We start from the raw sequence: 23,410 nt of genomic DNA, 5'->3' as shown, positions 1-23,410 counted from the left end.
TTTTTCTGGGATGTCCTTCAGAGAACTTTAAAGAAAGACCTACCATTAGATGCATATGGCATAAGATTTCTACCTTTTCACAAAACAGATGATTTTCCATTTGATGCAGTAATGCTCCTGGGACTACACAGCTTGTGGAAAACCAGAATGGAGTTTAACCATGCAGATGAACAAGTGAAACCTGTACGGGAACATTTCATTCAAAATGTTGTGCGATTTATGGAGGCGTATAAGGCCCTCCCTGAACAGCCAAAATGGATCGATGTGCTTGATGATTTGGCAAGACTGAAAAAATTTTAACATGCCGTGTCAGGCAAAGGTCTGCCGACACGTTTTAATCGTTGATCTTGTGTGTTTTGAATGTCAAAGTCGGCAATAAAAAAAAAAGTCCGCGTGGCCTAATGGATAAGGCGTCTGACTTCGGATCAGAAGATTGCAGGTTCGAATCCTGTCGCTGACGTGTTCCTTTTTATTTTTAGACATCGCTCACTGACAAAGCGCTTATGACAATGGTGGGCACACACTCTCCCCTACAGTGCGTGCAGGCATCGCTAAGGTTGAGAAGAGCTGTGAAACGGGCCGCGTGGAATGAACGGGACACACCTTTCTGGCCCTGTTTTCCTTTCCAGTGGAGTGTACACAACAGCGCGGCTTTTATGCGCTGGGAAGTGAGTGGAGGAAGAATCCGTCCGCGTGGCCTAATGGATAAGGCGTCTGACTTCGGATCAGAAGATTGCAGGTTCGAGTCCTGTCGCGGACGTGTTCCTTTTTATTTTTAGACATCGCTCACTGACAAAGCGCTTATGACAATGGTGGGCACACACTCTCCCCTACAGTACATGCAGGCATCGCTAAGGTTGAGAAGAGCTGTGAAATGGGCCGCGTGGAATGAACGGGACACACATTTCTGGCCCTGTTTTCCTTTCCAGGGGAGTGTACACAACAGCGCGGCTTTTATGCGTTGGGAAGTGAGTGGAGGAAGAATCCGTCCGCGTGGCCTTATCCATTAGGCCACGCGGACGGATTCTTCCTCCACTCACTTCCCAACGCATAAAAGCCGCGCTGTTGTGTACACTCCCCTGGAAAGGAAAACAGGGCCAGAAATGTGTGTCCCGTTCATTTCACGCGGTTTAACACGGTGTTTCTGCATGGTGTCGTGCGAGCGAGGCCCTACCGGGTGGAAGATTTTCGGGACGCCCTCGCCAACGCTGGTGCGCTTCCCGACGTCGTGGCGTTGGGGGCGTATCAGATAAATCATGTGTGGGCGGTGACGCTCAGCAGTGCTGAAGCCACGAAAAAGCTTGCTGCATTGAAGGAGCTACAAGTGAAAGGACGCCGGTGCATCATTTTCGACCCGGAGGATCAGCAGGTTAAGCTGCGCCTGCATTGGATGCTGCACGGTGTGGCTGACGAAGACATCAGGACTGCTTTCGCGGCGTTCGGAAACGTGACGGAGGTGACGCGGGAGCGTTGGCGCGTCCAAGGGATGAAGGAGAAAGGCTCAACCACCAGGACCGTGCTACTCAAGTTGAAGCCTGGAATGAAGGTGGATGATTTGCCACACCAGTCGCGAGTAGCCGGTGAGCTGGCCCTCGTGGTTGTGCCCGGGCGACCGATGCAGTGCTTGCGTTGTCACGGCACGGGCCACGTTCGCCGAGATTGCAAGGTTCCCAGGTGTTCCCAGTGCAGGCGCTATGGACACACGGACGCGGACTGCGTCCGTACCTACGCGTCGGCTACCGGTCTCGGAAAGGCGAACGACACCGTGGAACTCATGGACGTCGCCGAGGCGGAGGAAGCAGCGACTGGCACGGACGAGGCGGGCAAGCCGCCTTCGACGCTTGCCACGTGTGTGAGCTCCGAGGATAGCACCAAGGCGGCCGACGAACCAGTGAGCCAACCGCCGACGGTAGACTGCCCCCGCTTTGCTAACGAGACGTCAGGGAACGGGGCCTGCCCAACAGAGCCTGAGGACGTCGAGGCAAAAGAGCCGAGCGAGGACATCCACGAGAAGAGCGGCGCCCGTGCAACTAGCGTCACGCCCCCCGTCACCACACCGGCGAAGCGTCCCCACGACCAGACCAGCCCCGAAGGGGACAAGGAGGTAGCGCCCGGCGTCGAGGAACCCCCTGCAAAGACGGCTCAATCCCGGCGTCCGAAGTTACGGCCGCGCCCGAACCTTTCGGATGACAAGCGGGCCGGCGGCAAGGTACTCCTCGAGCAGGCCGATGTTCTTCCGCCGGATGATACCGGCGGCAACAGTGGCGTCTAGCCGCGCGCTAGACGTGGGAGGTAAGCGCCATGCTGTTGGGTCCTTTCCTTTTAAGTTAAAATGGCTCCCGCCTTTGCCTTTAAAGTCGCTACGCTGAATGTACAAGGCCTGGCGACTAGGAAAAAACAAGGTCAGGTGTATCGACTTATTACGGAGCGCGAGATAGATGTATTGGCCGTGCAAGAGACGAAAGTGGACGGCAACGAAGGAACCGACAGTATGGTGCTGCGTTTCACGACAAGATTTTTTGCTGTGGTCAGTCATGCAGTGGAGACATCTGCTGGTTGCGTGCTCTTTGTAAAGAAGATCCAGGGGCTAGAGGTGCAAGCATATTTTTCGTGTGTGTCTGGCCGGTGTATTGTCCTTGACTTTTCCCTGAATAGCATTGAGTGGCGCATTGTTGTTGTGTATGCACCGAATGGGGTAGAGGAAAGAGTTGCTTTTTTCAAAAGCCTCCTAGAACGCGTTTGCACGGAGAAGCAGCTCATCGTCTTAGGTGACTTCAATTGTGTCCTAAATGCTCGCGATAAGTCAAGCATCCGGGGGTTTCGAGACAGGAGCACTGAAGTGTTGATCAGAATTATTGATAACGGAAACCTCGAAGATGTGGCTGAATGTCTTGAGGGTGCGCGGGCAGTGAAGTTCACCCATTTTCAGGGCTCAAGCCATGCACGGCTGGACCGCATTTATACATCAGTTGACCTTGCCCCTGTATGCAGCCAGTACGAAGTTGTGGGAGTGTCCTTCTCAGACCACTGTTTAGTTGAGTGCTGCCTCGGAAGTGTCAAGCGAAGCAAGGCATTTTCATGGGAAATGTGGAAGCTAAACAACACGCTTCTTCGCGACGATGTCTACTATCGAGCAGTAAAGGATGAAATAGGAAAAATAAACCCGTGCAAGACCCTGAAGATATGGCAACAGTGGGAGTTAAGCAAAGAATCTTTAAAAATCAAAGCAATAGAAAGGGCCACTTGTATCCGGTATAAGGAAAAACAAGACGAAGCTGAGTTAAAGGCACTACTGCAAACGCTTCTGAAGCAGGAATGCAAGGCGCCTGGGAAATGGATTGAAGATGTCAGGAAAACCAAGCAAAAGATATAACTCATGGAAGAACGGCGTTATCGCGGAGCACTGGTGATGGCGAGGGCGGAAGACAGCTGCTGGCGAAGCGCCATCAAAACGTGCTCTCGGTTTAGAAAAAGCCCACGCTGAAAGTAATCACATCGATAAAATAGAATGGTGGGGGGGGGGGGTATCTTATCGGCAGACAATGACCACATCGAAGCAGCCTTTACACAATTCTACCAGAGGCTTTTTTCGTGGCATCCGGCAGACGCAGTTGCATTTAAGCATCAGTTTCTTGGTGCAATGCCACGGCTGGACGAAGAAAGGAAAAAGAAAATGGAACTAGAAATAACTGAAAACGAAGTAGGGCATGCGATAGATGAATTAAACCTCGGAAAATCACCAGGACCAGATGGATTCAGTGCGGCATTTTATAAAGAATATAAGCATGAAATTGCCCCGGTGCTATGTACAATGTTTAACGAAGCCTATGGAATAAACTTTTTGCCTCCGTCTTTTGGGACCTCCCATACGGTACTCATACCGAAAACTGATGATATAGAGAAATTAAAATCTGTTACCGCATATCGACCGATAGCACTCACTAATGTGGACTACAAAATTTTTATGAAGGTATTGGCGCGAAGACTACAGACAGTGATAAAGGAAATTGTTGGACCCCACCAGACATGTGGAATAAAAGGGCGATCGATTTTTTCCAACATTCACAAAGCACGCAGTGTACTTGAAACCTGCGATGCAATTAATGGGCGGGTGGCAATGCTTCAGATTGATCTCGAAAAAGCTTTTGATTGTGTTTCTCATGAAATCTTGTTTTCCGTTTTAGACCATGTGAATGTCGGTTCAGTTATCCGCGAGGGTGTAGCCCTGGCGTATCGAAACTGCACGACAAGATTGATTGTTAACAAGTGCCTGGGGGCCCCCATTAGCGTGCAGCGTTCGGTGCGTCAGGGCTGCCCCCTCAGCCCTCTCTTATTTTGTATTTACATCGAAACACTGTGTAGGAAAATATTAGAAGACAATAGTATTAATGGCTTTAGGTTGCAAGCTGCTGAAGTTAAGCTGCTGGCGTATGCTGACGACGTTGCTGTATTCACGGTTGATCAGGAGAGCATAAGCGAAGCTGTCGGGTGTGTACGCGAGTTCAGCGAAGTCACCGGTAGCGGGGTTAATTGGTCCAAATGCCTCGGACTCTGGCATGGATGGTGGCCATCCCACCCGGACCATTTTGCCAACGTACCGTGGACGACGACACCAGGCAAGTATTTGGGCGTTCTGCTCGATGCTTATCGCGAAAGCGAGGAGTATTGGAAACAGCAAACGAAAGAAGCATGTGACAGAGCTGGAAAATGGAAAGGCACCAATCTCTCCATTTTCGTCAGAGCTACAGTCTGCAACCTGTTTTTTATTAGCAAGCTCTGGTATGTGATGCAGGTTTTGCATTGCTCTCGGGTGCACATTCAGAAGTTACACCGGATTTTTGCCGTCTTTATATGGGCTTCCGAATGGGAACGTTGCAGCCGAACGAACCTGTTCCGGCGGGTAAAAAACGGGGGGTTGGGGCTAGGGCACCTCTTTTTAAGGCAGCTGGTGAACCGTTTTATGTTTTTTCGCGACGTGTCAGACCCGTTCTTGCGCACCGTGTGCCAGGTGAGGCTGCGGCGATTGCTGCCCGAGTTTGTTGTTACCACAGAAGAGCTCTCGGGTGGAATTTTTGGTTACTACAAAGAGATTGTAGCAAGTGTTAGGTTTCTTTCAGCGCGTTTTTCTAGCGATTATTTGTATAAAACTAAAAGAAAGAAGTTGTACCATGATCTTTGTGATATTGTTTTCCCAGAGCCTATGTACAGGGCCTTGTACAGTGGAGGTCCTGGAGCTGATGTTTTAAAAAGGGTAAAGAAAATGCAGGTGCCACCAGGAGTAAAGACCTTCTTTTTTAAATTACACACCGGGACACTCCCAGTTAAAAAGTTTTTGGAAGGAAAGGATTTCTTTTTACCGTGGGGATCCAACTGCTTAATTTGTAAACAGCCCGAAACAATACACCATGTTTTTTGCATTGCTGGGAAGGGGTTTATTTTTGGGATGTGTTACAAAGGACAATAAAGAAAGCGCTACCACTTGACGCGCAGGGAATTCGTTATTTAAGCACAGACAATGAGGATGGGGTACCATTTGATCTCATAATGCTCTTGGGCCTCCACAGTATATGGCGCTCCAGAATGGCAGGCTATTATTGTGACAAAGACGCACGACCTGCCCGAATTTATTTTCGGGAAAGAATGGACTGCTTTCTGGCCATCCAGAAAGCAGCTCCGGAGCCCCCCGAGTGGCTCTCGAGGCTAGAGCCGCTCTGTATGCTTCGTGAATTTTAGTATGACGAAGCCAGACTCATGATGGCTGACCACGACAGTGTCGTATGTACATAGCGTTTTGTGTGTTTTTTGTTGAGTGTTTTTTGCGTAAATGTTTATGGTCAAAGCCAGGCAATAAAGGAAAAAAAAATGGATAAGGCGTCTGACTTCGGATAAGAAGATTGCAGGTTCGAGTCCTGTCGCGGACGTGTTCCTTTTTATTTTTAGACATCGCTCACTGACAAAGCGCTTATGACAATGGTGGGTACACACTCTCCCCCTACAGTACATGCAGGCATCGCTAAGGATGAGAAGAGCTGTGAAATGGGCCGCGTGGAATGAACGGGACACACCTTTTTTTTTTCTTTATTGCCTGGTATTGGCTCATAACAGTTAAGCAAAAAAACATTCAACAAAAAACACACAAAACACTATGTACATAAGACACTGTCGTGGTCAGCCAGCACGAGTCTGGCTTCGTCATTCTAAAATTCACGAAGCATACAGAGCGGCTCTAGCCTCGAGAGCCACTCGGGAGGCTCCGCAGCTGCTTTCTGGATGGCCAGAAAGCAGTCCATTCTTTCCCGAAAATAAATTCGGGCAGGTCGTGCGTCTTTGTCACAATAATAGCCTGCCATTCTGGAGCGCCATATACTGTGGAGGCCCAAGAGCATTATGAGATCAAATGGTACCCCATCCTCATTGTCTGTGCTTAAATAACGAATTGCCTGCGCGTCAAGTGGTAGCTCTTTCTTTATTGTCCTTTGTAACACATCCCAAAAATAAACCCCTTCCCAGCAATGCAAAAAAACATGGTCTATTGTTTCGGGCTGTTTACAAATTAAGCAGTTCGATCCCCACGGTAAAAAGAAATCCTTTCCTTCCAAAAACTTTTTAACTGGGAGTGTCCCGGTGTGTAATTTAAAAATGAAGGTCTTTACTCCTGGTGGCACCTGCATTTTCTTCACCGTTTTTAAAACATCAGCTCCAGGACCTCCACTGTACAAGGCCCTGTACATAGGCTCTGTTAATTGGTCCAAATGCCTCGGACCCTGGCATGGATGGTGGCCATCCCACCCGGACCATTTTGCCAACGTACCGTGGACGACGACATCGGGCAAGCATTTGGGCGTTCCGCTCGATGCTTATCGCGAAAGCGAGGAGTATTGGAAACAGCAAACGAAAGAAGCACGTGACAGAGCTGGAAAATGGAAAGGCACCAATCTCTCCATTTTAAGCGCTTTTGACAATGGTGGGTACACACTCTCCCCTACAGTGCGTGCAGGCATCGATAAGGTTGAGAAGAGCTGTGAAACGGGCCGCGTGGAATGAACAGGACACACCTTTCTGGCCCTGTTTTCCTTTCTAGTGGAGTTAACACAACAGCGCGGCTTTTATGCGCTGGGAAGTGAGTGGAGGAAGAATCCGTCCGCGTGGCCTAATGGATAAGGCGTCTGACTTCGGATCAGAAGATTGCAGGTTCGAGTCCTGTCGCGGACGTGTTCCTTTTTATTTTTAGACATCGCTCACTGACAAAGCGCTTATGACAATGGTGGGTACACACTCTCCCCTACAGTACATGCAGGCGTCGCTAAGGTTGAGAAGAGCTGTGAAATGGGCCGCGTGGAATGAACGGGACACACTTTTCTGGCCCTGTTTTCCTTTCCAGGGGAGTGTACACAACAGCGCGGCTTTTATGCGTTGGGAAGTGAGTGGAGGAAGAATCCGTCCGCGTGGCCTAATGGATAAGGCGTCTGACTTCGGATCAGAAGATTGCAGGTTCGAGTCCTGTCGCGGACGTGTTCCTTTTTATTTTTAGACATCGCTCGCTGACAAAGCGCTTATGACAATGGTGGGTACACACTCTCCCCTACAGTACATGCAGGCATCGCTAAGGTTGAGAAGAGCTGTCAAATGGGCCGCGTGGAATGAACGGGAAACACCTTTCTGGCCCTGTTTTCCTTTCCAGTGTAGTGTACACAACAGCGCGGCTTTTATGCGTTGGGAAGTGAGCGGAGGAAGAATCCGTCCGCGTGGCGTAATGGATAAGGCGTCTGACTCCGGATCAGAAGATTTCAGGTGGCTCTCGAGGCTAGAGCCGCTCTGTATGCTTCGTGAATTTTAGTATGACGAAGCCAGACTCATGATGGCTGACCACGACAGTGTCGTATGTACCTAGCGTATTGTGTGTTTTTTGTTGAGTGTTTTTTGTGTAAATGTTATGGGTCAAAGCCAGGCAATAAAGAAAAAAACAAAAGATTGCAGGTTCGAGTCCTGTCGCGGACGTGTTCCTTTTTATTTTTAGACATCGCTCACTGACAATAATAATAATAATAATAATTGGTTTTGGGGGAAAGGAAATGGCGCAGTATCTGTCTCATATATCGTTGGACACCTGAACCGCGCCGTAAGGGAAGGGATAAGGAAGGGAGTGAAAGAAGAGAGGAAGAAGGAGGTGCCGTAGTGGAGGGCTCCGGAATAATTTCGACCACCTGGGGATCTTTAACGTGCACTGACATCGCACAGCGCACGGGCGCCTTAGCGTTTTTCCTCCATAAAAACGCAGCCGCCGCGGTCGGGTTTGAACCCGGGAACTCACTGACAAAGCGCTTATGACAATGGTGGGTACACACTCTCCCCTACAGTGCGTGCAGGCATTGCTAAAGTTGAGAAGAGCTGTGAAATGGGCCGCGTGGAATGAACGGGACACACCTTTCTGGCCCTGTTTTCCTTTCCAGTGGAGTGTACACAACAGCGCGGCTTTTATGCGCTGCGAAGTGAGTGGAGGAAGAATCCGTCTGCGTGGCCTAGGCAGACACCATAAAATAAGGCGTTTTTTTTCTCGATATGGCTCTCATTTTAACTGAAGCGCTGCCTGTAGCCACTTTAAACGTGCGAGGCCTTGCAGCAAGAAGGCGACAATGCCAGCTCGGTCGCCTTCTTCTAGGCAACGATCTGCACGTAGTTGCAATACAAGAAACAAAAATTGAAAGCCAAGAAGCTACAGAACGTATGGTGTCCGTTTTCCGTACGCACTTTGAAGTATGTGTGTGTCATTCTGTAGGTGCCTCTGGCGGCTGCGTACTTTTTCTTCGCAATAATTTCGGTATTACGGTGCAGTCACTTTTCTCGTGTGATAGCGGCCGTCTTCTTGTCGTTGATTTTTTGCACTCTGTCGTTGAGTTCCGAGTTATTTGTGAATATGCACCAAATGCGGAGTCCGAGCGAAGAGTGTTCTTTGTCCGCTTTGAGACATAACTAAACTGTGACAAAGTACTAATCCTACTGGGCGATTTCAACTGCGTCTGTCAGGCTACCGATCGTGCAAGAAGTTCGTTTCTGAGAGATAGGAGTGCTGATGTCTTGAACGAATTGGTCCATGGCCATAATTTAGAAGATATTGGAAGTGTTTTCACCAATGGCCCTTGTACACGGTATACCCATTTTCAGGGCAATAGCCATGCCCAATTGGACAGAGTGTATGTGTCGGCAGAACTTTTTTCACTATGCACATTGTACGATGTCAGACCTGTGGCTTTCAGTGACCACGCCCTTGTGATTACAGCCTTTGGCAGGCAGCAAAGCAAAAAGCGGTTTAATTGGCATTTATGGAAATTAAATAATAAGTTGTTGGAGGACGAAGGGTTCGCTAAGGAAGTAAAGCAAGAACTAGAGAAGCTAATTAGAGCGCAACCGTCGAACTTCGCTGCAGAGTGGGAGGAGTTTAAGCAAAGGATAAAAATAAGAGCGATTGAAAAAGGTACGCAGTTGAAATATGCGGAGAAACAAAAGGAAGCAGAGCTTCGTGAACAGCTTGAATACCTCACGTGTATAGAAAGCGACCAACCAGGCACATGTTTTAATGAAATCAGGGATGTCAAAGCCCAGCTGGATAAAATGGACGCCGATAAGTATACTGCGGCAGTTATTCGGGCGCGAACTGAGCAGCTATGGGCAGGGGAAACACCAACAAAACGAGCGATATCCGATAAAAAACGATACTCGTGCCGAAAGCAAATACGACAAATAAACACTGGGGCAGGGGTTTCGGCAGACAGTGGCGTAATCAAAGAAACAATCTGTGATCACTTCAAAGACATGCTGGGTCATTCGCGGAGAGCGGAAAGGGGCTTCCATTTCGAATTTCTACCACTTATGCCGAAACTTGACGAAGAAATCAAAATACGGCTCGAACAGACGATTTCCTTGCAAGAAATAGAGGACGCGATAGATGCATTGCCAACCGGTAAAGCTCCTGGCCCCGACGGCCTGGGAGCAGCTTTCTACAAAGATTTCAAAACTGCAATAGCCCAGATACTGCAAGTCATTGTCGTTGAAAGTTATGAGAAAAACGTGTTCCGCTGTCCTTCACAACTTCGCACATAGTGGTCATTCCTAAAACCGATGATGCTGAAAAGCTCCTGATGGTGGGGTCTTATCGCCCGATAAGCCGCAAAAACGTCGACTAAAAGATTTTCATGAAGGTGTTGGCGAAGAGACTGCCGAGTGTTATAACATCGATTGTAGGCACGCACCAAACGTGTGGCATAAAAGGTCGAAGTATCGCTACGAACATACACGTGGCGCGGTCCATACTAGAATGCTGTGACTCTTTTGATGACCGAGTGGCGATGATACAACTAGATCTGGCAAAAGCCTTTGACCGGGTGTCTCATGACGTCCTGTTTGCCGTACTAGAGCATGCGAATGTTGGCCGAATAATAACAGAAGGCGGTAGAATGGCATACGCAAACTGTACGACTCAGATTGTTGTGAACGGCGAACTCACTGGCAGCCTGCAAGTGCGATCTTCTGTAAGACAGGGTTGTCCCCTGTCGCCATTGCTGTTCGCGGCGTACCTTGAGCCACTTTGCTTGGCCATCCGGAATAATGAATGCATAACGGGTTTCAGGCTGCAATCAGCGCACGTAAAAATCTTGGCTTATGCTGATGACATCGCTGTATTTTGTGCAAATACAGAAAATATTTCTGAGGTAACGAACGTCGTGCACAAATTTTGTAGCTGCACTGGAGCCCAGATCAACTGGGAAAAAAGCATCGGGTTCTGGCACGCTGGCTGGGACGTCACGCCTGAACACTATTCTCGGACGCGCTGGTCCACCACTCCAGCGTTGTATTTAGGAGTACCCCTTGACAGTTACCGGGACCCAGATCCGTACTGGCTTGACCAAGCATCGAGGGCCAAGGAAAGAAGTGATGCATGGCAAGGGAGACAGTTATCGATGTTTTCGCGTGCCATTATCTGCAACCTGTTCCTTACTGCTAAAGTGTGGTATGTGATGAATGTGCTCAGTGCTTCCCGGGCAAGCATTCAAAAACTTCATCGTGTATTTGCGGTTTTTATTTGGGCTTCGACCTGGGAAACGACGAGTCGAACAAACTTGATTCTTTCTGTGAAGAAAGGTGGGCTTGGCCTGGCGCATTTATTTTTGAGACAAGTTGTCTCGCGTTTCATTTACCTACGGGATGAAAATGATGTCTTCCTCCGGACCGTAATGCAAGTACGGCTTTGGCGACTTCTTCCTGACCTTCTTGTAAGTTCGGTACATGTAAATGGTGCGATAAGAGGGTACCTTAAAGAAGTTGTGCTCGCGTACAGAATGCTGCATGTTCGGTTTTCCATGGAGTATTTGTGTAATGTCAAGAAAAAAAAATTGTACGTGGACTTAGTGGACACAATGCTTCCTCCGCCGATATATCGTTTGCCACACATTGCAGGCCCAGGAGCTGATGTGCTTAAAAGAGTTAAGAAGATGCCAATATTGCCAGCGATCAAATCCTTTTTCTTTAAACTCCACACTAATACCTTATCGGTGAAAACGTGGATGCACGATAAAGGTCTTTTCGTCCCTTGGTCAACAAGCTGTTTCCTGTGCCACAAACCGGAAACCATTGAACATGTGTTTTTGGACTGTTGGGATCCCATTTTTTTCTGGGATGTCCTTCAGAGAACTTTAAAGAAAGACCTACCATTAGATGCATATGGCATAAGATTTCTACCTTTTCACAAAACAGATGATTTTCCATTTGATGCAGTAATGCTCCTGGGACTACACAGCTTGTGGAAAACCAGAATGGAGTTTAACCATGCAGATGAACAAGTGAAACCTGTACGGGAACATTTCATTCAAAATGTTGTGCGATTTATGGAGGCGTATAAGGCCCTCCCTGAACAGCCAAAATGGATCGATGTGCTTGATGATTTGGCAAGACTGAAAAAATTTTAACATGCCGTGTCAGGCAAAGGTCTGCCGACACGTTTTAATCGTTGATCTTGTGTGTTTTGAATGTCAAAGTCGGCAATAAAAAAAAAAAGTCCGCGTGGCCTAATGGATAAGGCGTCTGACTTCGGATCAGAAGATTGCAGGTTCGAATCCTGTCGCGGACGTGTTCCTTTTTATTTTTAGACATCGCTCACTGACAAAGCGCTTATGACAATGGTGGGCACACACTCTCCCCTACAGTGCGTGCAGGCATCGCTAAGGTTGAGAAGAGCTGTGAAACGGGCCGCGTGGAATGAACGGGACACACCTTTCTGGCCCTGTTTTCCTTTCCAGTGGAGTGTACACAACAGCGCGGCTTTTATGCGCTGGGAAGTGAGTGGAGGAAGAATCCGTCCGCGTGGCCTAATGGATAAGGCGTCTGACTTCGGATCAGAAGATTGCAGGTTCGAGTCCTGTCGCGGACGTGTTCCTTTTTATTTTTAGACATCGCTCACTGACAAAGCGCTTATGACAATGGTGGGCACACACTCTTCCCTACAGTACATGCAGGCATCGCTAAGGTTGAGAAGAGCTGTGAAATGGGCCGCGTGGAATGAACGGGACACACATTTCTGGCCCTGTTTTCCTTTCCAGGGGAGTGTACACAACAGCGCGGCTTTTATGCGTTGGGAAGTGAGTGGAGGAAGAATCCGTCCGCGTGGCCTTATCCATTAGGCCACGCGGACGGATTCTTCCTCCACTCACTTCCCAACGCATAAAAGCCGCGCTGTTGTGTACACTCCCCTGGAAAGAAAAACAGGGCCAGAAATGTGTGTCCCGTTCATTCCACGCGGTTTAACACGGTGTTTCTGAATGGTGTCGTGCGAGCGAGGCCCTACCGGGTGGAAGATTTTCGGGACGCCCTCGCCAACGCTGGTGCGCTTCCCGACGTCGTGGCGTTGGGGGCGTATCAGATAAATCATGTGTGGGCGGTGACGCTCAGCAGTGCTGAAGCCACGAAAAAGCTTGCTGCATTGAAGGAGCTACAAGTGAAAGGACGCCGGTGCATCATTTTCGACCCGGAGGATCAGCAGGTTAAGCTGCGCCTGCATTGGATGCTGCACGGTGTGGCTGACGAAGACATCAGGACTGCTTTCGCGGCGTTCGGAAACGTGACGGAGGTGACGCGGCAGCGTTGGCGCGTCCAAGGGATGAAGGAGAAAGGCTCAACCACCAGGACCGTGCTACTCAAGTTGAAGCCTGGAATGAAGGTGGATGATTTGCCACACCAGTTGCGAGTAGCCGGTGAGCTGGCCCTCGTGGTTGTGTCCGGGCGACCGATGCAGTGCTTGCGTTGTCACGGCACGGGCCACGTTCGCCGAGATTGCAAGGTTCCCAGGTGTTCCCAGTGCAGGCGCTATGGACACACGGACGCGGACTGCGTCCGTACCTACGCGTCGGCTACCGGTCTCGGAAAGGCGAACGACACCGTGGAACTCATGGACGTCGCCGAGGCGGAGGAAGCAGCGACTGGCACGGACGAGGCGGGCAAGCCGCCTTCGACGCTTGCCACGTGTGTGAGCTCCGAGGATAGCACCAAGGCGGCCGACGAACCAGCGAGCCAACCGCCGACGGTAGACTGCCCCCGCTTTGCTAACGAGACGTCAGGGAACGGGGCCTGCCCAACAGAGCCTGAGGACGTCGAGGCAAAAGAGCCGAGCGAGGACATCCACGAGAAGAGCGGCGCCCGTGCAACTAGCGTCACGCCCCCCGTCACCACACCGGCGAAGCGTCCCCACGACCAGACCAGCCCCGAAGGGGACAAGGTGGTAGCGCCCGGCGTCGAGGAACCCCCTGCAAAGACGGCTCAATCCCGGCGTCCGAAGTTACGGCCGCGCCCGAACCTTTCGGATGACAAGCGGGCCGGCGGCAAGGTACTCCTCGAGCAGGCCGATGTTCTTCCGCCGGATGATACCGGCGGCAACAGTGGCGTCTAGCCGCGCGCTAGACGTGGGAGGTAAGCGCCATGCTGTTGGGTCCTTTCCTTTTAAGTTAAAATGGCTCCCGCCTCTGCCTTTAAAGTCGCTACGCTGAATGTACAAGGCCTGGCGACTAGGAAAAAACAAGGTCAGGTGTATCGACTTATTACGGAGCGCGAGATAGATGTATTGGCCGTGCAAGAGACGAAAGTGGACGGCAACGAAGGAACCGACAGTATGGTGCTGCGTTTCACGACAAGATTTTTTGCTGTCGTCAGTCATGCAGTGGAGACATCTGCTGGTTGCGTGCTCTTTGTAAAGAAGATCCAGGGGCTAGAGGTGCAAGCATATTTTTCGTGTGTGTCTGGCCGGTGTATTGTCCTTGACTTTTCCCTGAATAGCATTGAGTGGCGCATTGTTGTTGTGTATGCACCGAACGGGGTAGAGGAAAGAGTTGCTTTTTTCCAAAGCCTCCTAGAACGCGTTTGCACGGAGAGGCAGCTCATCGTCTTAGGTGACTTCAATTGTGTCCTAAATGCTCGCGATAAGTCAAGCATCCGGGGGTTTCGAGACAGGAGCACTGAAGTGTTGATCAGAATTATTGATAACGGAAACCTCTAAGATGTGGCTGAATGTCTTGAGGTTGCGCGGGCAGTGAAGTTCACCCATTTTCAGGGCTCAAGCCATGCACGGCTGGACCGCATTTATACATCAGTTGACCTTGCCCCTGTATGGAGCCAGTACGAAGTTGTGGGAGTGTCCTTCTCAGACCACTGTTTAGTTGAGTGCTGCCTCGGAAGTGTCAAGCGAAGCAAGGCATTTTCATGGGAAATGTGGAAGCTAAACAACACGCTTCTTCGCGACGATGTCTACTATCGAGCAGTAAAGGATGAAATAGGAAAAATAAACCCGTGCAAGACCCTGAAGATATGGCAACAGTGGGAGTTAAGCAAAGAATCTTTAAAAATCAAAGCAATAGAAAGGGCCACTTGTATCCGGTATAAGGAAAAACAAGACGAAGCTGAGTTAAAGGCACTACTGCAAACGTTGCTGAAGCAGGAATGCAAGGCGCCTGGGAAATGGATTGAAGATGTCAGGAAAACCAAGCAAAAGATAGAACTCATGGAAGAACGGCGTTATCGCGGAGCACTGGTGAGGGCGAGGGCGGAAGACACAGCTGCTGGCGAAGCGCCATCAAAACGTGCTCTCGGTTTAGAAAAAGCCCACGCTGAAAGTAATCACATCGATAAAATAGAATGGGGGGGGGGGGGGTATCTTATCGGCAGACAATGACCACATCGAAGCAGCCTTTACACAATTCTACCAGAGGCTTTTTTCGTGGCATCCGGCAGACGCAGTTGCATTTAAGCATCAGTTTCTTGGTGCATTGCCACGGCTGGACGAAGAAAGGAAAAAGAAAATGGAACTAGAAATAACTGAAAACGAAGTACGGCATGCGATAGATGAATTAAACCTCGGAAAATCACCAGGACCAGATGGATTCAGTGCGGCATTTTATAAAGAATATAAGCATGAAATTGCCCCGGTGCTATGTACAATGTTTAACGAAGCCTATGGAATAAACTTTTTGCCTCCGTCTTTTGGGACCCCCCATACGGTACTCATACCGAAAACTGATGATATAGAGAAATTAAAATCTGTTACCGCATATCGACCGATAGCACTCACTAATGTGGACTACAAAATTTTTATGAAGGTATTGGCGCGAAGACTACAGACAGTGATAAAGGAAATTGTTGGACCCCACCAGACATGTGGAATAAAAGGGCGATCGATTTTTTCCAACATTCACAAAGCACGCAGTGTACTTGAAACCTGCGATGCAATTAATGGGCGGGTGGCAATGCTTCAGATTGATCTCGAAAAAGCTTTTGATTGTGTTTCTCATGAAATCTTGTTTTCCGTTTTAGACCATGTGAATGTCGGTTCAGTTATCCGCGAGGGTGTAGCCCTGGCGTATCGAAACTGCACGACAAGATTGATTGTTAACAAGTGCCTGGGGGCCCCCATTAGCGTGCAGCGTTCGGTGCGTCAGGGCTGCCCCCTCAGCCCTCTCTTATTTTGTATTTACATCGAAACACTGTGTAGGAAAATATTAGAAGACAATAGTATTAATGGCTTTAGGTTGCAAGCTGCTGAAGTTAAGCTGCTGGCGTATGCTGACGACGTTGCTGTATTCACGGTTGACCAGGAGAGCATAAGCGAAGCTGTCGGGTGTGTACGCGAGTTCAGCGAAGTCACCGGTAGCGGGGTTAATTGGTCCAAATGCCTCGGACTCTGGCATGGATGGTGGCCATCCCACCCGGACCATTTTGCCAACGTACCGTGGACGACGACACCGGGCAAGTATTTGGGCGTTCCGCTCGATGCTTATCGCGAAAGCGAGGAGTATTGGAAACAGCAAACGAAAGAAGCACGTGACAGAGCTGGAAAATGGAAAGGCACCAATCTCTCCATTTTCGTCAGAGCTACAGTCTGCAACCTGTTTTTTATTAGCAAGCTGTGGTATGTGATGCAGGTTTTGCATTGCTCTCGGGTGCACATTCAGAAGTTACACCGGATTTTTGCCGTCTTTATATGGGCTTCCGAATGGGAACGTTGCAGCCGAACGAACCTGTTCCGGCGGGTAAAAAACGGGGGGTTGGGGCTAGGGCACCTCTATTTAAGGCAGCTGGTGAACCGTTTTATGTTTTTTCGCGACGTGTCAGACCCGTTCTTGCGCACCGTGTGCCAGGTGAGGCTGCGGCGATTGCTGCCCGAGTTTGTTGTTACCACAGAAGAGGTCTCGGGTGGAATTTTTGGTTACTACAAAGAGATTGTAGCAAGTGTTAGGTTTCTTTCAGCGCGTTTTTCTAGCGATTATTTGTATAAAACTAAAAGAAAGAAGTTGTACCATGATCTTTGTGATATTGTTTTCCCAGAGCCTATGTACAGGGCCTTGTACAGTGGAGGTCCTGGAGCTGATGTTTTAAAAAGGGTAAAGAAAATGCAGGTGCCACCAGGAGTAAAGACCTTCTTTTTTAAATTACACACCGGGACACTCCCAGTTAAAAAGTTTTGGGAAGGAAAGGATTTCTTTTTACCGTGGGGATCCAACTGCTTAATTTGTAAATAGCCCGAAACAATACACCATGTTTTTTGCATTGCTGGGAAGGGGTTTATTTTTGGGATGTGTTACAAAGGACAATAAAGAAAGCGCTACCACTTGACGCGCAGGGAATTCGTTATTTAAGCACAGACAATGAGGATGGGGTACCATTTGATCTCATAATGCTCTTGGGCCTCCACAGTATATGGCGCTCCAGAATGGCAGGCTATTATTGTGACAAAGACGCACGACCTGCCCGAATTTAATTTCGGGAAAGAATGGACTGCTTTCTGGCCATCCATAAAGCAGCTGCGGAGCCTCCCGAGTGGCTCTCGAGGCTAGAGCCGCTCTGTATGCTTCGTGAATTTTAGTATGACGAAGCCAGACTCATGATGGCTGACCACGACAGTGTCGTATGTACATAGCGTTTTGTGTGTTTTTTGTTGAGTGTTTTTTGCGTAAATGTTATGGGTCAAAGCCAGGCAATAAAGGAAAAAAAATGGATAAGGCGTCTGACTTCGGATCAGAAGATTGCAGGTTCGAGTCCTGTCGCGGACGTGTTCCTTTTTATTTTTAGACATCGCTCACTGACAAAGCGCTTATGACAATGGTGGGTACACACTCTCCCCCTACAGTACATGCAGCCATCGCTAAGGTTGAGAAGAGCTGTGAAATAGGCCGCGTGGAATGAACGGGACACACCTTTTTTTTCCTTTATTGCCTGGCTTTGGCTCATAACATTTAAGCAAAAAAACATTCAACAAAAAACACACAAAACACTATGTACATAAGACACTGTCGTGGTCAGCCAGCACGAGTCTGGCTTCGTCATTCTAAAATTCACGAAGCATACAGAGCGGCTCTAGCCTCGAGAGCCACTCGGGAGGCTCCGCAGCTGCTTTCTGGATGGCCAGAAAGCAGTCCATTCTTTCCCGAAAATAAATTCGGGCAGGTCGTGCGTCTTTGTCACAATAATAGCCTGCCATTCTGGAGCGCCATATACTGTGGAGGCCCAAGAGCATTATGAGATCAAATGGTACCCCATCCTCATTGTCTGTGCTTAAATAACGAATTCCCTGCGCGTCAAGTGGTAGCTCTTTCTTTATTGTCCTTTGTAACACATCCCAAAAATAAACCCCTTCCCAGCAATGCAAAAAAACGTGGTCTATTGTTTCGGGCTGTTTACAAATTAAGCAGTTCGATCCCCACGTTAAAAAGAAATCCTTTCCCTCCAAAAACTTTTTAACTGGGAGTGTCCCGGTGTGTAATTTAAAAAAGAAGGTCTTTACTCCTGGTGGCACCTGCATTTTCTTTACCCTTTTTAAAACATCAGCTCCAGGACCTGCACTGTACAAGGCCCTGTACATAGCCTCTGTTAATTGGTCCAAATGCCTCGGACTATGGCATGGATGGTGGCCATCCCACCCGGACCATTTTGCCAACGTACCGTGGACGACGACACCGGGCAAGCATTTGGGCGTTCCGCTCGATGCTTATCGCGAAAGCGAGGAGTATTGGAAACAGCAAACGAAAGAAGCACGTGACAGAGCTGGAAAATGGAAAGGCACCAATCTCTCCATTTTAAGCGCTTATGACAATGGTGGGTACACACTCTCCCCTACAGTGCGTGCAGGCATCGCTAAGGTTGAGAAGAGCTGTGAAACGGGCCGCGTGGAATGAACGGGACACACCTTTCTGGCCCAGTTTTCCTTTCCAGGGGAGTGTACACAACAGCGCGGCTTTTATGCGTTGGGAAGTGAGTGGAGGAAGAATCCGTCCGCGTGGCCTAATGGATAAGGCGTCTGACTTCGGATCAGAAGATTGCAGGTTCGAGTCCTGTCGCGGACGTGTTCCTTTTTATTTTTAGACATCGCTCACTGACAAAGCGCTTATGACAATGGTGGGTACACACTCTCCCCTACAGTGCATGCAGGCATCGCTGTGGTTGAGAAGAGCTGTGAAGCGGGCCGCGTGGAATGAACAGGACACACGTTTCTGGCCCTGTTTTCCTTTCCAATGGAGTGCACACAATAGCGCGGCCTTTATGCTCTGGGAAGTGAGTGGAGAAAGAATCCGTCCGCATTCTACTTCCGGCCACCGAGCGTGACGGACGCAGGATCATGAACTCCGGCGGAGCGGCGACTGCGGCCCTTGCTGGCCGCGGAAACAGGATCGAGGGAAACGAAGATACGGATTATCAGGTGATCTTGCCACAGCTGCCTACCGGACATGTGGTTTCAAACACACTTTTTCTGCACGGTGATGTTTGTGTTAGGCCATTTCGGGTCGAGGATTTTCGTGATGCGCTGGCCCAGGCTGGTACGCTCCCTGACGTGGTGGCTTTGGGGGCGTACCAAATCAACCACGTTTGGGCTGTGACTTTCAAGACCGCTGAAGGAGCCAAGAGGCTTACCGCCTTCAAGGAACTGAAAGTGGAAGGACGGCGATGTCTTATCATCGATCCGGAAGACCAACAAGTCAAGCTACGGCTCCACTGGATGCTGGAAGGCGTGGCCGACGAAGACATCCGGACGGCTTTTGCTGCGTTCGGGAAGGTAACCGATATTACACGGGAACGGTGGCGCGACCAAGGCGTCCACGACAAGGGATCTACAACACGAACTGTGCTCCTAAAACTGAAACCTGGTTTGAAGGTCGACGATCTGCCTCACCAGATACGTGTCGCCGGGGGATTGGCCCTTGTTGTGGCGCCGGGGCGACCGATGCAGTGCTTGCGCTGTCATGGCACGGGCCACGTTCGGCGAGAGTGTAAAGTGCCCCGGTGTTCGAAATGCAGGCGTTACGGCCACGCCGACAGCGACTGCGTCCGCACATACGCAGTGGCAACCAGGCTGGCAATGGGAGTCGACACGACGGAGCACATTATGGACGTCGCCGAGACAGAAGAGGCGGCAAAGGGAACCGACGTGACGACGAAACCGGTGGTGACGACGGAGACTTCAGGGCACCCGAGCGGCGACGGAAACACGGCCAGCGGCGGTGGGAAGGAAACGGGGACGGTAATTCCAGCTGGGACAAATGAAGGGTCATCCAGCGACGGGACCAGTCATCCGGCTAAAAATGTCAACCAACCACCAACCAGCGAGGAACAGATGGACCAGAGCGGCGCCCGTGTGACAACCGTCGCCGCCCCAGCCAAGCGACCTCACGACCCGACCGACAACGAAGGGGACAAGCCCGCAGATGGCGGCGTTGAGGAGCCGCCAGCGAAAACAGGCCAGTCCAGGCGACCAACACTCAGGCCAACGCCCAACCTTGCGGCAGGCACGCGGGTCGCCGAGAAGGCGCCTCCTCTGCCTCCGCAGCAAAACCAGGCATCCGCTCGTGACGGCTCCGGTGGTGGCAACGGCGTCTAGCTTCGTGCTAGACGTGAAAGGTGAGCACGGTGCTCTCGGCGTCTTCACACGTTTTAAATATGGCTTCTGCAACCTCCTTGACTTTTGCAACGCTCAATGTCCGAGGTTTTGCCGCTAAGAGGAAGCAGAGCCAAGTGCACCGCATTTTAACAGATCAAAATATCGATCTGCTTGCTATTCAGGAAACGAAAGTGGAAGGGGAACAAGACACCGAGCGCATCGTGCAACGTTTTACGTCAAGATTCTATGCGGTTGTGAGCCACGCCGTCAGCACATCTGCCGGATGCATTGTGTTTATAAAAAAGCTGCCTAGCCTCGAGGTGCAGGCGTACACATCGTGCCCTTCGGGTCGTTGCGTAGTAGTGGATTTTTCTTTCGCCTGCTCTGAATGGCGACTAATTTGCGTTTACGCACCTAACCTGGGCGAGGATAGGTAGCCTTTTGTGAGAGCATTCAGCGTTTCTTAAGCACAGAAGAACACCTTATATTGTGGGAGATTTTAATTGTGTCTTTCATCGCGGTCGTACCGCGATGAAAGCACCGAACTTCTCCGTCGCTTGATCGATAAGTTTGCATTGGAGTACGTGACTGAATGTGTGGTATACAAGCGCGGCATGATGTTCACGCACTTCCAACGAAGTAGCCATGCCCGCCTTGATAGAATATATGTATCGGTCGACCTGTCGCCAAAGTGTCACAGCTACGATGTTGTTCCTGCAACTTTCTCGGACCACTGCTTGGTGAAATGCAGTATAGGCGCGGTAAAACGTAAAAACTCTTTCCAGTGGGATCTCTGGAAATTCAACAATCAGCTTCTGAAAGACGAAATTTTCACCGGGTTTGCATCACATGAAATTAATAAAATAACCGTTAATGGCAATCGGGCAGCTGGAGAAGTATGGGAAAGTTGCAAACAGCAGATAAAAGTGTATGCAATAGAAAGGGCCAGCTGCATACGTTTTCAAGAAAGGTTAAGCGAGGCCCATTTGAAGTCCTTACTGGACAAGTTATTAGCTCAGGAATGCAAGGCACCGGGCGTTTTCAGTGAAAACGTCGGAAAAACCAAACAAAAGGTAGAAACGATAGAGGAGGAGCGATATCGCGGTGCACTTGTGCGCGCGAAAGCTGAGCAATTCGCCGCGAGCGAAACACCCACAAAACGGGCGTTAGGAATGGAAAGGGCGCACGCTCGGCGAAACCATGTCGAGGAAATTCAATGGGGCGGTGCCACTCCATCTGACGATGACAGCATAGCAACGGCTTTTTTTTATTACTATCAAGCGCTTTTCGCTTCGAGGCAGGTTGACATGGGAAGATTTAAGGAGATATTTTTAGGGGCCATGCCACGCATTGATGACGCAGACAGAATAAGATTAGAGCTGCCAATTAGCGAACAAGAAGTGGAACAGGCTATTGATAAATTAAACTCAGGAAAGTAGCCGGGGCCTGACGGCCTGAGCGCGGCTTTTTATAAAGCTTTCAAGAAGGAACTAGCACCGCTCCTCTCAGTGGTATTTAATGAAGCGTATGTGTTGCATACTTTGCCTCCATCATATGCATCCTGGCATACTGTGTTCATATCAAAAACCGATCAAACAGAAAAACTCAGACAGGTAACATCGTACAGGCCCATAGCCCTCACAAATGTCGACTGAAAAATTTATGTGAAGGTTCTTTCAGGCAGGATACAGACCGTAATGCATAAAATAGTCGGACCTCACCAAACGTGTGGGATCAAGGGGCGTTCCATTATTGAGAATATTCACAAGGCTAGGTGCGTGCTTAAGTGTTGTGACGCAATATATCCTCGGGTCGCAGTTCTTCAGATTGACCTCGAGAAGGCGTTTGACTGTGAGGCGCACGAATTGCTGCTTTGCATTCTACATTACATTAACGTTTGTTCTGTTATCAGAGAGGGTGTGGCCATGGCTTACCGTAACTGCACTCCGAGGCTAATAGTAAACAAGACCTTGGGGGCCCCCATTTGTGTGCAGAGATCGGTACGCCAGGGCTGTCCCCTCAGCCCCCTGCTGTTTTGTATTTATATAGAAACCCTCTGCCTAAACATTATAGGAAACGAGCCTATCCATGGCTTTCGTGTACAGGCATCAGAAGTGAAGCTCTTAGCATACACAGATGACGTTGCTGTTTTCTGCGTTAACCAAGATAGCATAAGCAGGACAATCGATGCAGTAAAGGGTTTCAGTGAGGTCACCGGAAGTTTGGTGAATTGGGGCAAATGCCTGGGATTCTGGCACGGAGAATGGCCGTCAACTCCAGCTGTTTTCGCCACCGTTTCTTGGGTGACAGCACCAGTGAAATACCTAGGTGTTCCACTCGAATTTTACAGGGACACTGAGCCTTTTTGAAAAACACAGGCTGAAGAAACGCGTGAGAAAGCCGAAAAATGGAAAAGTGCTCATTTGTCTGTATTTGCAAGAGCAACTGTGTGCATTTTGTTTTTGATAAGCAAGCTCTGGTACGTAATGCAAGCACTCCCCTGCTCACGGTTAAATGTACAAAATCTGCACCGTATTTTCGCTGTCTTTATATGGGCCTGAAAATGGGAGAGGCGCAGCCGGACCAATTTGTTCAGAAGCGTCAAGGTAGGGGGACTTGGTCTGGGGCACTTGTTCACACGACAGATAGTAAACAGATTTTTGTTTCTCCGAGACGTTAAAGATCTCTTTCTACGTACCGTATGCCAAGTCAGGCTCGGGCGTGCTGTGCCAGATTTCATTGTTGGAACGGAGACTATGACTGGAGGTATTTTTGGTTTTCTTAAAGAGGTTGTGTTTAGCGTCAGGTTTTTGACGGCGAGATTGTTCAGCGGTAAACATTGTACAAGGATGTATGTGACGTCTTATTGCCGGAACCAATGTACAGGGCAATATGCTCCGGAGGCCCAGGCAGAGATGTCCTGAAACGGGTTAAAAAAATGCAGGTACCACCGGGAACAAAAAATTTCTTCTTCAAGCTTCACACCGGGACTCTGTAAAATCTTTCCAA

The 23,410-nt window shown here is 49.5% G+C and overlaps 7 non-coding genes across 7 annotated transcripts; all 7 read left to right on the top strand.

The window, feature by feature from the left end:
- The first annotated feature begins 387 nt into the window (after positions 1-387).
- Positions 388-460, top strand: TRNAR-UCG (transfer RNA arginine (anticodon UCG)). The gene has a single exon. It is a non-coding gene; the product is annotated as a tRNA-Arg (tRNA).
- Positions 461-687: 227 nt separating this feature from the next.
- On the top strand, positions 688-760 carry TRNAR-UCG (transfer RNA arginine (anticodon UCG)). Its single transcript has one exon. It is a non-coding gene; the product is annotated as a tRNA-Arg (tRNA).
- Positions 761-7,139: 6,379 nt separating this feature from the next.
- On the top strand, positions 7,140-7,212 carry TRNAR-UCG (transfer RNA arginine (anticodon UCG)). The gene has a single exon. It is a non-coding gene; the product is annotated as a tRNA-Arg (tRNA).
- A 227-nt stretch (positions 7,213-7,439) lies between these two features.
- TRNAR-UCG (transfer RNA arginine (anticodon UCG)) lies at positions 7,440-7,512 on the top strand. The gene has a single exon. It is a non-coding gene; the product is annotated as a tRNA-Arg (tRNA).
- Positions 7,513-12,048: 4,536 nt separating this feature from the next.
- On the top strand, positions 12,049-12,121 carry TRNAR-UCG (transfer RNA arginine (anticodon UCG)). Its single transcript has one exon. It is a non-coding gene; the product is annotated as a tRNA-Arg (tRNA).
- Positions 12,122-12,348: 227 nt separating this feature from the next.
- On the top strand, positions 12,349-12,421 carry TRNAR-UCG (transfer RNA arginine (anticodon UCG)). Its single transcript has one exon. It is a non-coding gene; the product is annotated as a tRNA-Arg (tRNA).
- A 6,378-nt stretch (positions 12,422-18,799) lies between these two features.
- TRNAR-UCG (transfer RNA arginine (anticodon UCG)) lies at positions 18,800-18,872 on the top strand. Its single transcript has one exon. It is a non-coding gene; the product is annotated as a tRNA-Arg (tRNA).
- Positions 18,873-23,410: the final 4,538 nt, after the last annotated feature.

The sequence above is a fragment of the Amblyomma americanum genome, chromosome 7 (genome assembly GCF_052857255.1).
Source record: "Amblyomma americanum isolate KBUSLIRL-KWMA chromosome 7, ASM5285725v1, whole genome shotgun sequence".
Taxonomy (NCBI): Eukaryota; Metazoa; Arthropoda; class Arachnida; order Ixodida; family Ixodidae; genus Amblyomma; species Amblyomma americanum.
Note: the sequence above shows the minus strand (reverse complement) of the source record. Positions and strands in the feature narration are given on the sequence as shown.